Genomic DNA, 12,087 nt, shown 5'->3' with positions numbered 1-12,087 from the left:
TGTGGGGAGGGGGGCATACAAATCAATGCCTCTTCATGTGGATTCTCTGTGGTCCAAGCTGGGATCAATGCAGGTTGCAATCTCCTTCTCTCCATCCTCTCCTTCCCCTCCCTCCTGTGATGCTGCAGGCACTATCAGCTGCATGGAATAAAATTGGATACCTTTCCCTCTACAAGGCACACAGCAATGTCTGCAAAGCTGCAACAGGATTAAGGGGCTGCTGATAACAAATCCCAGCTTTATCTCCCAGCAAAATCACAGGCTCTCTATGCACAGTTTAGCCAATCCATCCTTCTACTTTCAATGAAATTCCTACAGCCGGAGAGCCTTGCATTATTGTACTTCTCATAATGCATAAAGGGCAATTAGGTTGGTGGGGAGACTGCAGATAGAAGACTGTTATGGGGCAATGTTAGGGATAGACTGGGTTAAGTAGATGCCTTTGTGCCCCACCATTCTACAAAGATCTGCAATGCTATGTGAATGCCCTCTTGGCACCAGTGCTGTGCTCCTGGTACCCAAGCCTTGGATGCTGCTGCTGATCCAAAAGATGGAGCTGTCCTGTCTCTGAGCTGACCTGCTCTCTTGGCTTCTCAAAGGTACTGTACTCTTCCTTGTACTCTAAACTCCAATACCAGCCCAGGTTGGAGATGGTCAAGTTCCTCAGCCAGTCCAGAAGATGCAGGTTGGTGATCTAATTTGCACTCTCACCTACTTATGACCTTGCAGATATTGATGGATTGATAGAACTTGGATAGCGCCATCTCCAGCCTATCAGGTGCACAGCCAATGAAATGTCACCATCCTGTGCCTAATTTGTATGCATGGCTCGGAGTTCTCAATGTTTGACCCTGAGACTCAGCATTGTCAGGTGCAGCACATCTCAAGATTCACTCACCTATGGGGACTTTTCTTTTTTATATCTCTATATGTATTATAGCTATATTTACAATGCTGCATGTTCTTGGGTTCTGCAATTTTTAGCTTTTAGGCTGCCCAGGATCTTTTATATAGAGACCCTCATTTTCTATAAGTCAAGACCATTTTTTAAAGGAAACCTAAGAAATATAAAATGGGTTAGGATGAGAGTATTGCTGACTTGCTTCTAGAAATGCTGGTTGCTTGGCTTTGAGTTACTGACCTGGAGCAAAGCTAGCCCATGGATTAGAAAAGTCTTAACCCCCTGCTTGCATATTTACAGACAACTATCAATTTTCAATAGATAATATGTTGGGCATTCTATGTTCTCAGTACGGTTTTCTTTAGGGAACCTGTATTAAGGGTGGTGTTAATAGAAAATATAGAGTTCACAATTCTAGTCATTTTATCTTTATATATATATATATATTTATATATATATATATATATATATATATTAGAAGTAATAAATAGATTGCATTTTAATGAAGTCAGGTCACATAAGGAAAAGTTATCGGACTGATTGCTAAAATGACCTAACTTTGCACATAAATTTAGCCAAAAAGCAATGACGAGATCAAACTCAAGGCAACCTATAGTTATTAGTTTGGAGCAGTCAAGGCATTGAAGCATGACTGCTGGTTGGCTGTTATGGGTTGCTAGTCTTGGCACCTTGTCTTAGAGACAATGAAATATTGCACAAAAGTGAAAGCAAGTACAAAACAATTTAGCACACAGCTAAAAGAAATTTTGCAATAGGTGCCGGAGAGTTATAGCAGAGGCAGTTTGTAGGTAAAGTGCAAAGTGGAGTAACAAATCAGAAATGTTAAAGAAAGATTCATTTTAATGGTCTGCTGTATACTACTGCACCTTGCTCCTTGCAGTAATAAATTGCAATATATATATGATTCAGGTAGTGAATAGAACGGTATCTGATATAGTGACATATACTATCAATGAATAGTGAATTGTCAAGTAAAGGCACCCATATGGTTGATTTACCAGTACCTGGTTAATTTGGGCATCAGGGATTGATGAGTCTTTAATTTTTTACTGGCTGAAAAGAATTTGATTTGGACTAGGCATACACTAATAAATATTATCGATCGATTAGATGATACACAACATCAATTGTTCAAAACAAAGTATTTTTCTTTTCAGTATTTTGGGCAGAATGAAAATTGATCTGGTAAGGTGTTTTTATGGATTGGTAAACCATCATATTAAACCATGGTATTGCTGATCACACTAATGGATGGTTCTAAAGGATTTGTATGTTAATCACATATAACATCTACAGAATATCACATGCCCAACCTAACACTGAAACATGCAGGTATAGCTGGGTTGCTGTTGTGTTTTCATATGCTTGAATATACCAAAGAAGCAATGGCTGACCTTAGTTGACCTCTAGTTTTATGACAACCTACACACGCATGGTTGTATAGTAAAGTCCACAAGGCATCATGATATGATAAGTATATTGTTCCATAGGGACCAATCAGATTTCAGTTCACAGAGGTCAGATCAGCTAAGAGATTAAGATGATTGGTCACTGTGGGGTCCTGCACTTTGCTTATGATCATTGCTCTTTGCCCTGCTGAATAAAGTGCACCATTCAATGTCATAAAAAAGACCAATGCATGTGTGAATGTATGGGTGTAAAAAAGAGAAATGTACAGAGCACAGACCTTCCATATTTCTCTGATTCCTAAATACACAAAAATCTTTTGCAGAAAGAGAAATGTCTGTGTTGCCCACAACAAGTAACCAGGCTCTTGGTTTAAAAATAAGTGCCATATCCTGGGGCTACCATGGACTGCTATGAGCAACAAGACCATATTTCTGTCAATTCTGTCACTTTCCTTTTAGTATTTCCATTATAACAGTGTGAATTTCCCAGAAACATGCACAATAACAGCACACAAAAGTATGTTGTGACATATAAAGGGTAGCTTTAGCCATAAACAAAAATGGAATATATTGCAGCTTACAAGCCTTAGATGTAGGGACTTTTTTAGTTTTCATTTTCAACATATGCAGAAAATACTTGTTGACCTTGCCAGAAATGCTATGTGCTTGTCACTTCCTATCAACTAATCTTAAAATATAAAATAATGATATTGAATTTATAAAAAAAAATTACTTTACCCATCATCCTCTGTGTATTGGAGATAAAGAAACATAGACATGTAAAAATCCAGATTGGGTAACAACCATGGGCTCTTCAAGTGGTGGAGTGAGCGTAGCCACCATAGGACAGTACGTATAATATTTGCAGAATTTCCGGATGAGAATGAAGGGGAAAAAAAAGAAACTAATACAGATACCCAAAGTTTTGTAGGCTGTGCTGGGATACACTTTAAATATCGTACCATACACTATGTGCATTCAGAAACTGCTTCATTAGAGCTGATTTATTAAAGCTCTTTAAGGCTGGAGAAGATACACTTTCATCAGTGGTGCTGGGTGATCCAGCAAACCTGGAATGAATCAGGTCCAGGACTAAAAACATTTGCTAACAAATAGCAAATGATTTTTAAGAAATCCGTTCCAGTTTTGCTGGATCACCCAGTTTCACTGATGAAAATGTATCCTCTCCAGCCTTGGAGAGCTTTATTAAATCCAGCCCATTGCTTCTATGTAGTTAGAATCTGCAGAACTGTATGAAGCATCACACCACCTGAACAGTGGAAACATTTGAAGACAGTTCTCATTAATTACAGTGCCTGTACTTTAATTGGAAGACAGTGTGACTCCCAACTGTGCCATATATCACCTTCCTCTGCCAAGTGCTCTACTTAGACAAGGACATATGCCACTTGGTGGCACTAAGAAGTTATACTATAACACTCATTTCTAGGAAAGTGGAAATAAAAATCTACCTGCGTTATAAGGTTATATGATGCAATATATGGTATCCAAATGAGTTTTTTATGCAGTGCTAAACTTCAAAAGAGTACTTGGATTTTGAGCTAAACTATTTTAAAGGGCTGGTTCACCCAAAATGGGAGCTACATCACTCACTGGTTTATTATACTTGTGGGGATTTTGCATGTTGCATTTCCCTGCAATGGCCAAGTCATCAATGGGTCCCCATGCAACATTAATCTTTCACGCTCCCCTTCCCTCTTGTACAAATATGTATTCACCATGTATACATTGAAGAGTAGGCTTTTTGATATCCTGAGGTTTCTCATGGCTTTTAACAGGGAGGCAGCAAATTCTCCTTCAATACCAGTGCCAATGGGAAAAGCAAATTGAGGAAATGCTCCTTGTTTTAAATGTAAGTAATAGCTTAGCCTATGCATCATTAATAAGAGGTCTATTACTTAAAATTTATAGTTCCTTATGTTCCAGGGGGGCCTTGTGGCCACGCACAGTCCTCTCAAATGGCATGTCCACCCCTGCAGCCATCATGCTCACCTCATTTATAAAACATCTGGGGCTTTGGATGCTCCTTCCACCCAATACTGGTTGAGCTCAATAGACTTTTTGTAATCTAATAGCTATGTTAGTCTGTAGAGGAGCCTTTCCGAACATTTTTACCCCCAATATAATTTTCACGTCTTGGGAAATCCCATTTATTTGGGAGAAATGCCTTCTATATTGGTAACCAGCAGAAGAATGTTCAACCATAAAGCATTAGCTAGCATACCACTCTTACAGACTAATAAAAAAATATCAATATTGTCATGAAGCTGGCGCTACCAAGTGGGGTTGACCCCAGAACTACGCAGGCATCATCAATAATCAGCACAGTACGAGGAACCCCTAGCAGCTTTTAGTGGATCCCTAGGGTTCCCCGGAGAACCTGGTTGACATAGAGGGTCTGATTTGTTATAGCTCTCCAAGGCTGGAGAGAATACACTTTCATCAACATCAGCTGGGTGATCCAACAAAGTCAATTGCTATTTGCTGGAAAATGTTTTGAATCCTAGACCAGATCCATTCCAGGTTTGCTGGATCACCCAGCATCACTGATGAAAGTGTATTCTCTCCAGAGCTTTAATAAATGAGGTCCAGAGTGTACTGTGACCGACATACCACATAACACCTAATAACCTCTTCTGAATCTGTAAAGAATAACGGGGTTGTAAATACAAATTTCCAGCCTCCTTGAACCACTAAGCCAAGTTTTGCTGCAAACATTGTCAAGGTATCACATATTCACAATGCCATTTATAAAATAGGAAATCTGACATTCCCTGGTGGGAATCTTCCAGGTCTCAATGTCACTAATTGTGAATCCCATGAGGGAAGGTTTTAGGGAATGTCAAATTACTTATTTTATAAATACAGCCCATTGAGTCATTTGTTCAAATTCAATTTAAAATTAGATTTATTTTTCCCAGAAATGAAATAATTTGCTAATCAAAGATATTTTAACAATAATAAAAATAATTACAATAATAATAATACTTATAAGCACCTAAAGTCCAAATGCAACAATTACATGTGTTCTTGTTACAGAAATACTTACATTACACATGGTCTCTCTCTCCCTAACCTTGTCATTTGCTATTTGCTAGCAAATGTTTTGAATCCTGTACCAGATCCATTGCAGGTTTGCTGGATCACCCAGCTTCACTGATGAAAGTGTATTGTCTCCAGCCTGGGAGAGCTTTATGAAATCAGGCCCTTTGTGTAATCGCTGCCTTGTCTATGTGTGTACATTAAAGGGTGACAACACTGCAGCTAACGTTCAGTTAGTATTGCCATCCTAGAACAGGAATTGTGTATGAATACGCCTTCTGGAATGTTCTTTTGGAAAGCAGGAAATGAAAAACAAATGTAATGGACATTACAAGAATATGTGCAGTATTTGTATTTGCAGGCTTTGTGTTTTGGTTTAGAGACACTTTTATACCTCGGGGTATTTAGTTACAGTCTCTGGGCATTTAGTACAATTACCGTACAGCGTTACAGTATTTATTGTCAGTTACTATTTATTGGCACTTATTGCTATAAGCAGTTTTAGGCTCCTGGGTAACATTTGCAACATGTCTGTACTTAGAATTTCCAACGTGACCCAGGGGCATTTAGCAAACTGTTTAATACTGTAAACTGTGCACTGACAACACACAGGAGCCGGCTGATGTTCTGGTTTTGCTTGGCTATTTCTGTTTGCATATCTCCCTTTATCATAGCCAGACCTTTAATCCATGGAGCTCTGCTTTAGGTTATTCTTTATATCCATTCTGCTCCACAGGAGGTGTGATCTTACCAAGAGTAATTGAAATGGCATTGTCCACTGTGTGAGCATTTATGTTATATAATATCTATGCCTCATGTTGGTAGTAAAGGGGTCTGTAAGACTCTCCAATTGGTTACCTGGTGGTCCCCATACAGCTAGCCAGACGCAGTGTGACAGTTTTCCATGCACTGTGTAATAAAGTCATCAGTGTTCAGGAGGGGTGTAATGGGGCGGGCACATGTGGGCACTTCGTGCCCTTACTTTTTTCATGACCCCGTGTAGGCTCTCAGTGTAGGTGTACGACTACACTCTTGGTGTACAGTGAAATGTTAATTCGGTTTGGCTTTATATGGCAGTTACAAAGTGAGCTGATGAAAGGGTTCAACATTCTTTTTTTAAAGGAAAAAAACATAATGATTAAATCTTGTTGGTATGGGCACCATTCCAGTATACAGGTTTAGTCATTTGTATTTCTGCCCTTCCAATCCTTGAGACGAATATATCTCTGTCACACAGCACAGCCCTTTCTGGCAGGACAGGAGACCTGATTGTTACAGGTCTTCTTTCTCCCCCAGTATGTGATTGAACAGTGAAAGGAGAAGCAGAAGATAGGAGCACTCATCTTTCTGTCACTCTGCTTTCTCCTATCAGCATTTTCATTTTTACACCTATTCCTGCCCTTTACTCTCTTAATCTGAGCTCTGCTGTACAGGCACTGCAAGAAGTTGGTGCCAAGGTCATTTGGGTTCTTACACTGCTTGCGTTAAAAAAGCCTGATTACTTTTTTGCCATGCATGTGTTTCACTCATGTATTTTGTGTATGCACTAAAAAAGGCTACAAGAGCACCCCAACGTGCCAAAAAAGCACAAAACACAATGCAACACACTACCATGGCGCTCTATAATGCCAGTTTATTGGTTGGCATTTAAAAGAAGGAGGAATGCAATGCATTATACATGCATCAGCATAAAGTGGAAATCTGCATGGGTACTTAATGTTTTTTGTTTTTTAATAAATACAGAGATGCAATATTATTCTTTTTATTATTATTATCTGATGTTCAGCTTTGGCAATCATCATTGAGGATTACTGCTTGGTAGTTGTCTTGATGATGATGATCTTGATAATGATGATGATGATCGTATTGATGATGATGATAATATTGATGAGCTTGGTGATGAAGATATTAATTATGATGAAGATCTTCATCTTGATAATGATAATAATGATGATACATAAATAGAAAGGAAGAAGAAAGACTGGGTTTATGCTGACAAACGTTAAATTTATATTTGGCCTAGCAATATAAATGCAAAAAAATAGTATACAATAAGTATTAAAATATAAATTTTCCTTTTGCCAGCATAAACCCAGTCTTTCTTCTTCCATTCTATTGATGTATAAGCACATCTGGTGCTGGCAAACTTTGATGTTCCTAAGAAGGGTGTTACTCCCATTGTATATATTTATATTAATGATGATGATGATGATATTCATGATGATAATGATGATGATATTGATGATGGTGATAATATTAATGAGCTTGAAGATCATGATGATGATATTAATTATGATGAAGATCTTCATCTTGATAATAATATTGATGATGGTGATGATATTAATTAGCTTAAAGATGATGATGATGATTATATTAATTATCATGATGATCTTCATCTTGATAATGATATTGATGATGGTGATGATATTGATGAGCTTGATGATGATGATGATATTAATTATGATAAAGATCTTAATCTTGATAATAATATTGATGATGATGATGATGATGAGGATATTGATGATGGTGATAATATTGATGATGATATTGATGATGGTGATAATATTGATGAGCTTGATGATGATGATGATGATGATATTGATTATGATAAAGATCTTCATCTTGATAATAATATTGATGATGATGATATTGATGATGGTGATAATAGTGATGAGCTTTATGATGATGATATTATTTATGATGAAGATCTTAATCTTGATAATGCTATTGATGACTATAATAGGTAATAATTATATTAATGATGGTGATAATATTGATGAGTCTAATAATGATAATAAAAATGATGATGATGATTATAATAAAAAATTAGTGGTATTGATGATGATTATCCAAAGCTTCCTGCCAGGCTGGAGGGGTGACCCCTTAGCAGTCTGCCAGTGAATCCTGTGGCAGGGAAGGAGTTAGGATATAGAGGCTGTACTGAGGTGTAGGAGTGTATTATTCACACCAGCTCAGGCATGAGGATCTGGAACACTTGTCACAGAGCATGATATGAGATACCACCTGGGACCTCTAATTTCCATCCCCTCTACCCAAACACAAAGCCTGCACTGTGCACATAGTGTGCTGGGTGCAGCACACAGAGGAGGGGAGCAGGTGGCACCGATTGACTTGCTGGAGATCAGCTTGCAGTGTGGATCGCTGGGTCCCTTCTCATTCTCCTCCATAAGGCTCTGTCTTTGGCCATCTGGGCACTGGATATACAATCGTGCCAGAAGGCATTACCAGGGGGAGGGTGCTGGGATCTGGACCTTGGCTGCCCATCTCAGGAGGCATTTTACGCGTATCGGAATCTGGAGCTCAGTCTGATTCCTCATCCAGGTACTGTATATTCTATTCTTTATATCAGTGTATATTGTGTACAGATAAAGCAGTCATAGCAGCTAACCATTGACCACAGCGTATTATTTAGAATATTTCATTAACAAAAGGTAAGATCTGGTTGCTGTTGGATTTTGCGCTTGGAGCATCAGCTTTGCATCCCTTTAGGCAAAGTCTAGTTGGATGAAGCTTCTCTAATCTGTTCATGTCTATCTAGTGTCTTGCAAATACAGATTATTTGTAACCATTTTAGTGTGCCCTTGTAATAGCCATGCATGCACTTAGTCCTAGTTGTGGTTTAGTTGCATTGCATTGTGTTACATGTAGTTTGCAGGCAGCCTTATCCATGTGCATCCAATAAACACAGCACAGATTACAGTGATGTTGCTATTCCAGAGCCATATATCAGCATAAATATTCAGCTGGTGTCTGTGAAAGGATGGAACTGTATGGCTGAGTGACATTTCAGCACCCTGGACAGTGTCCCCATAGAAGTTTATTGGACTGTGCAGAGAAGTCAGAGCAATGGTGCTTTCCCTCTTAATACAATGCAATACAATATTAATTCCTGACCATGTACTATTATTATTAATAAACCGGATTTTTATAGCACCAACATATTATGCACTGCTCTACATTAAATAGGGGTTGCAAATTACACAGGAATGCAAACTGTGACACAGGAGGAGGGGAGGACTCTGCCCCAAATATAAAATTAAAAAAGCAAGCTTTGTGATTCCTTTCAGAAATGCCTAAAACAAGTAAGATTGTTCAAATCATTCCTAATCAGATAAGATTTGGTGGAAAGAGTTTATTGTATCATTTTTGCATCATTCCATTATTAATTAGAGGAACTAGCAACATTTAGCCCCTGGCAAAAAGGAGCAGACGACATTGGCTGTTCATGAATGTGTTGCCAACAGTCTTCCAAGGGAATGGTGGTCATGGCATTATTATAATTGGCATACTTTGAAGTCAGCTGTGAGATCTGTCTGTTTGTGAGCCCCTGTGGATTACTCTCATATGGACAGCTGACCAATGACGGATGATGGCCGGTGAGTTTTTGGTTTCATCCCTCAATGCCATGTCTTGTTATTACCCATGCGCTGGGCACACATGGTATAAAAAGCTATTCTCTTTCTTCCAAAAAAAGTAGGAACAGTTTGAATAATGGTTGTAAAGGGATTTTTCTACCAGGTCACTTTGCATGATATTTAGCTTTTACATTATGTTTGCCTATATAATAGCTTGAACTTGGCTTTATTGGTGCAAGAAATGCTTAAATCTGTTGCATTGACTTCTTTTTAAAGGCTGTGTCTTGCCATCCTTAGGGGATGAGCATGCTTGACACATTTCTAATACCCATCAAGTGTTCCCAAGATGCCTGATCCTAAAGAGAAGATTGAACCAAATGGCACTGAACTCTTGGATAATTGGTGGCTATAGCTTATGAGTGCTGACTTAATGACCAGCATGGGTCACCTACAATATTAATTAAGGTGTTCTTAGTCTTAGATCACCCTAAATGGATAGTGGTAACTGGAGGTCTGTCCATCCTCATAAATGAACACACCCAAGAGTGGCTTTGACTATTCTTCTCTTAGATATAGGAATAGGAGACATTGCCATTGTCCAATGGAAAATAATAATGTCTGTGGGTGGGTTTAGAGATTTTCTAACATTAGATAATTCAGCAGGTGACAACAAGAACCTCCACATCTTGTGTGTGCTTGTTGTTCTTGTTAACCCTTCCACTACCTAGTGATTCTTCAATCATTCACATCGCTGGAGAGTATTTGGGCATGCAGAGCTCGCCTTGTTACAGGGAACAAATTATCCACACGATGGGTAAATGAGTGGCAACTCATATTTAATTCATCATCACCGTTTAGCTTAGAATATAATCTGTCATGGGTTGTCTCTAATACAAGTCTTTGCTATATTCCATGCACTGCATACTAATGCAAAATGTAATTTATCTCCAAAAATAAAAATACAAAAGTGTAACCAATGCATCAGACACTTTCCATTGCCTCGTCATTCATTGGCACGCATTGGCGGAAAAATACCAAGGTCATATTTTGAAATTCTCAAAGCCGTTTATCCGATTTCTTTAAGTTTTTATTTTTTTAATATCCTTAATTATTGCAGTCTATTTCCACAGGGCTTGTAGCAACATTCTATACTAATTGCTTCATGTGCTTTCTTAATTATATTTCTGAAATGGTTATCAAAGATTAGTCCAAAGAAAGCTAAGCAAAATTGAAAAGCTGTGACATTTTTTTTTTTCATTACTGACATTCAGCGTAAACAAGAAGGATAAAATGTAGAATTTTATTGAGTTTTCTTGGAAGCTATAGCAGCAAGACGAATGTGTGACGGGGTAAAAAAAACAAAAAAACTCATAATAACATTGCAGTGCTATTAAAGGCAGGATGAGCGGAGGCACTTGGTTCCAACGCGTATCATCGTTGGATGGAGCTGCTGTTTGAACGTGTCATCTTGAAAACATTTCAAAGTAAGCAGCCCAAGCTATGGAAATGTGGGTTAATATCTTCTTATTGGTTTTTGAAAGCCCCAATAGACAGGGATATTTGTAGCAGATGATGTGCAGGATCAGGGGTATTATGATATGCCGGGAATGTGCATTTGTGTTTGATGAACAGAATGCTTAAAGGCATTAAGACAATGGGGGTGATTCTGTGAAGTTGTCATTTTCACCCTTATTTAACGATGACAGTACTTGAGGAAAAGGTCACGGATCTGAAATACTTCAAACAGAAGCAATGAAAAAAGTATATGCCGTAATATACCTTTAAAGAGAAAAGTGGCATCCATGATTTAATATGAAAAGATGTATTCCAGGCAAGCTGATAAATATATTCATGAAATACATACAGAAAATGTGCGGTGTTTTATCTACCGAAGGGTTTGTAGTGCTGTCTGTCATGCTCTGAGATTTACACAGCTTTGCCATACTACACAGATACATCTGGAAAGAAACAGACCTGTGCTGCAAGAAGGAAATACACTCAGGTCTTGTCCCTCCCCCAGCTTGTGACTGGACAAAAAAAGAGAAGCAGAAAAATAATGACCATATCTGTCTGTCACTTTGTTCTTTTCTGCTATCAGTATGGCCCTGATTTATTAAAGCTCTCTCAGACCAGAGAGGTTACACTTTCAGATTCGGTGAATCTGGGTGATCCAGCAAACCTGGAATGGATTTCTTCAAAGTCATTTGCTATTTGTTAGCAAAGATTTTGAATCCTGGACCAGATCCATTCTAGGATTTGCTGGATTACCCAGATTTGCTGGTAAGAGTGTATTTTCTCCAGCCTTGGAGAGCTTTCT

The 12,087-nt window shown here is 38.4% G+C and overlaps 1 protein-coding gene across 8 annotated transcripts in view; it reads left to right on the top strand.

Annotated features, from left to right (window-relative positions):
• Positions 1 to 233: 233 nt before the first annotated feature.
• Positions 234 to 12,087, top strand: part of GRM5 (glutamate metabotropic receptor 5) — a 182,922-nt gene continuing 171,068 nt past the window's right edge. For 7 of the 8 annotated variants that reach the window (XM_072402437.1, XM_072402429.1, XM_072402446.1 and 4 more), the window contains exon 1: positions 234 to 599. The gene's annotated coding sequence lies outside the window, so the exon portion shown is untranslated. Of the gene's footprint in view, positions 600 to 8,423; positions 8,737 to 12,087 lie in introns of those variants that run through there. The other variant, XM_072402422.1, reaches the window with a different exon arrangement.

Source organism: Pyxicephalus adspersus, chromosome 1 (assembly GCF_032062135.1).
Source record: "Pyxicephalus adspersus chromosome 1, UCB_Pads_2.0, whole genome shotgun sequence".
Taxonomy (NCBI): domain Eukaryota; kingdom Metazoa; phylum Chordata; class Amphibia; order Anura; family Pyxicephalidae; genus Pyxicephalus; species Pyxicephalus adspersus.
This window is presented reverse-complemented; position numbering and strand designations above follow the sequence as displayed.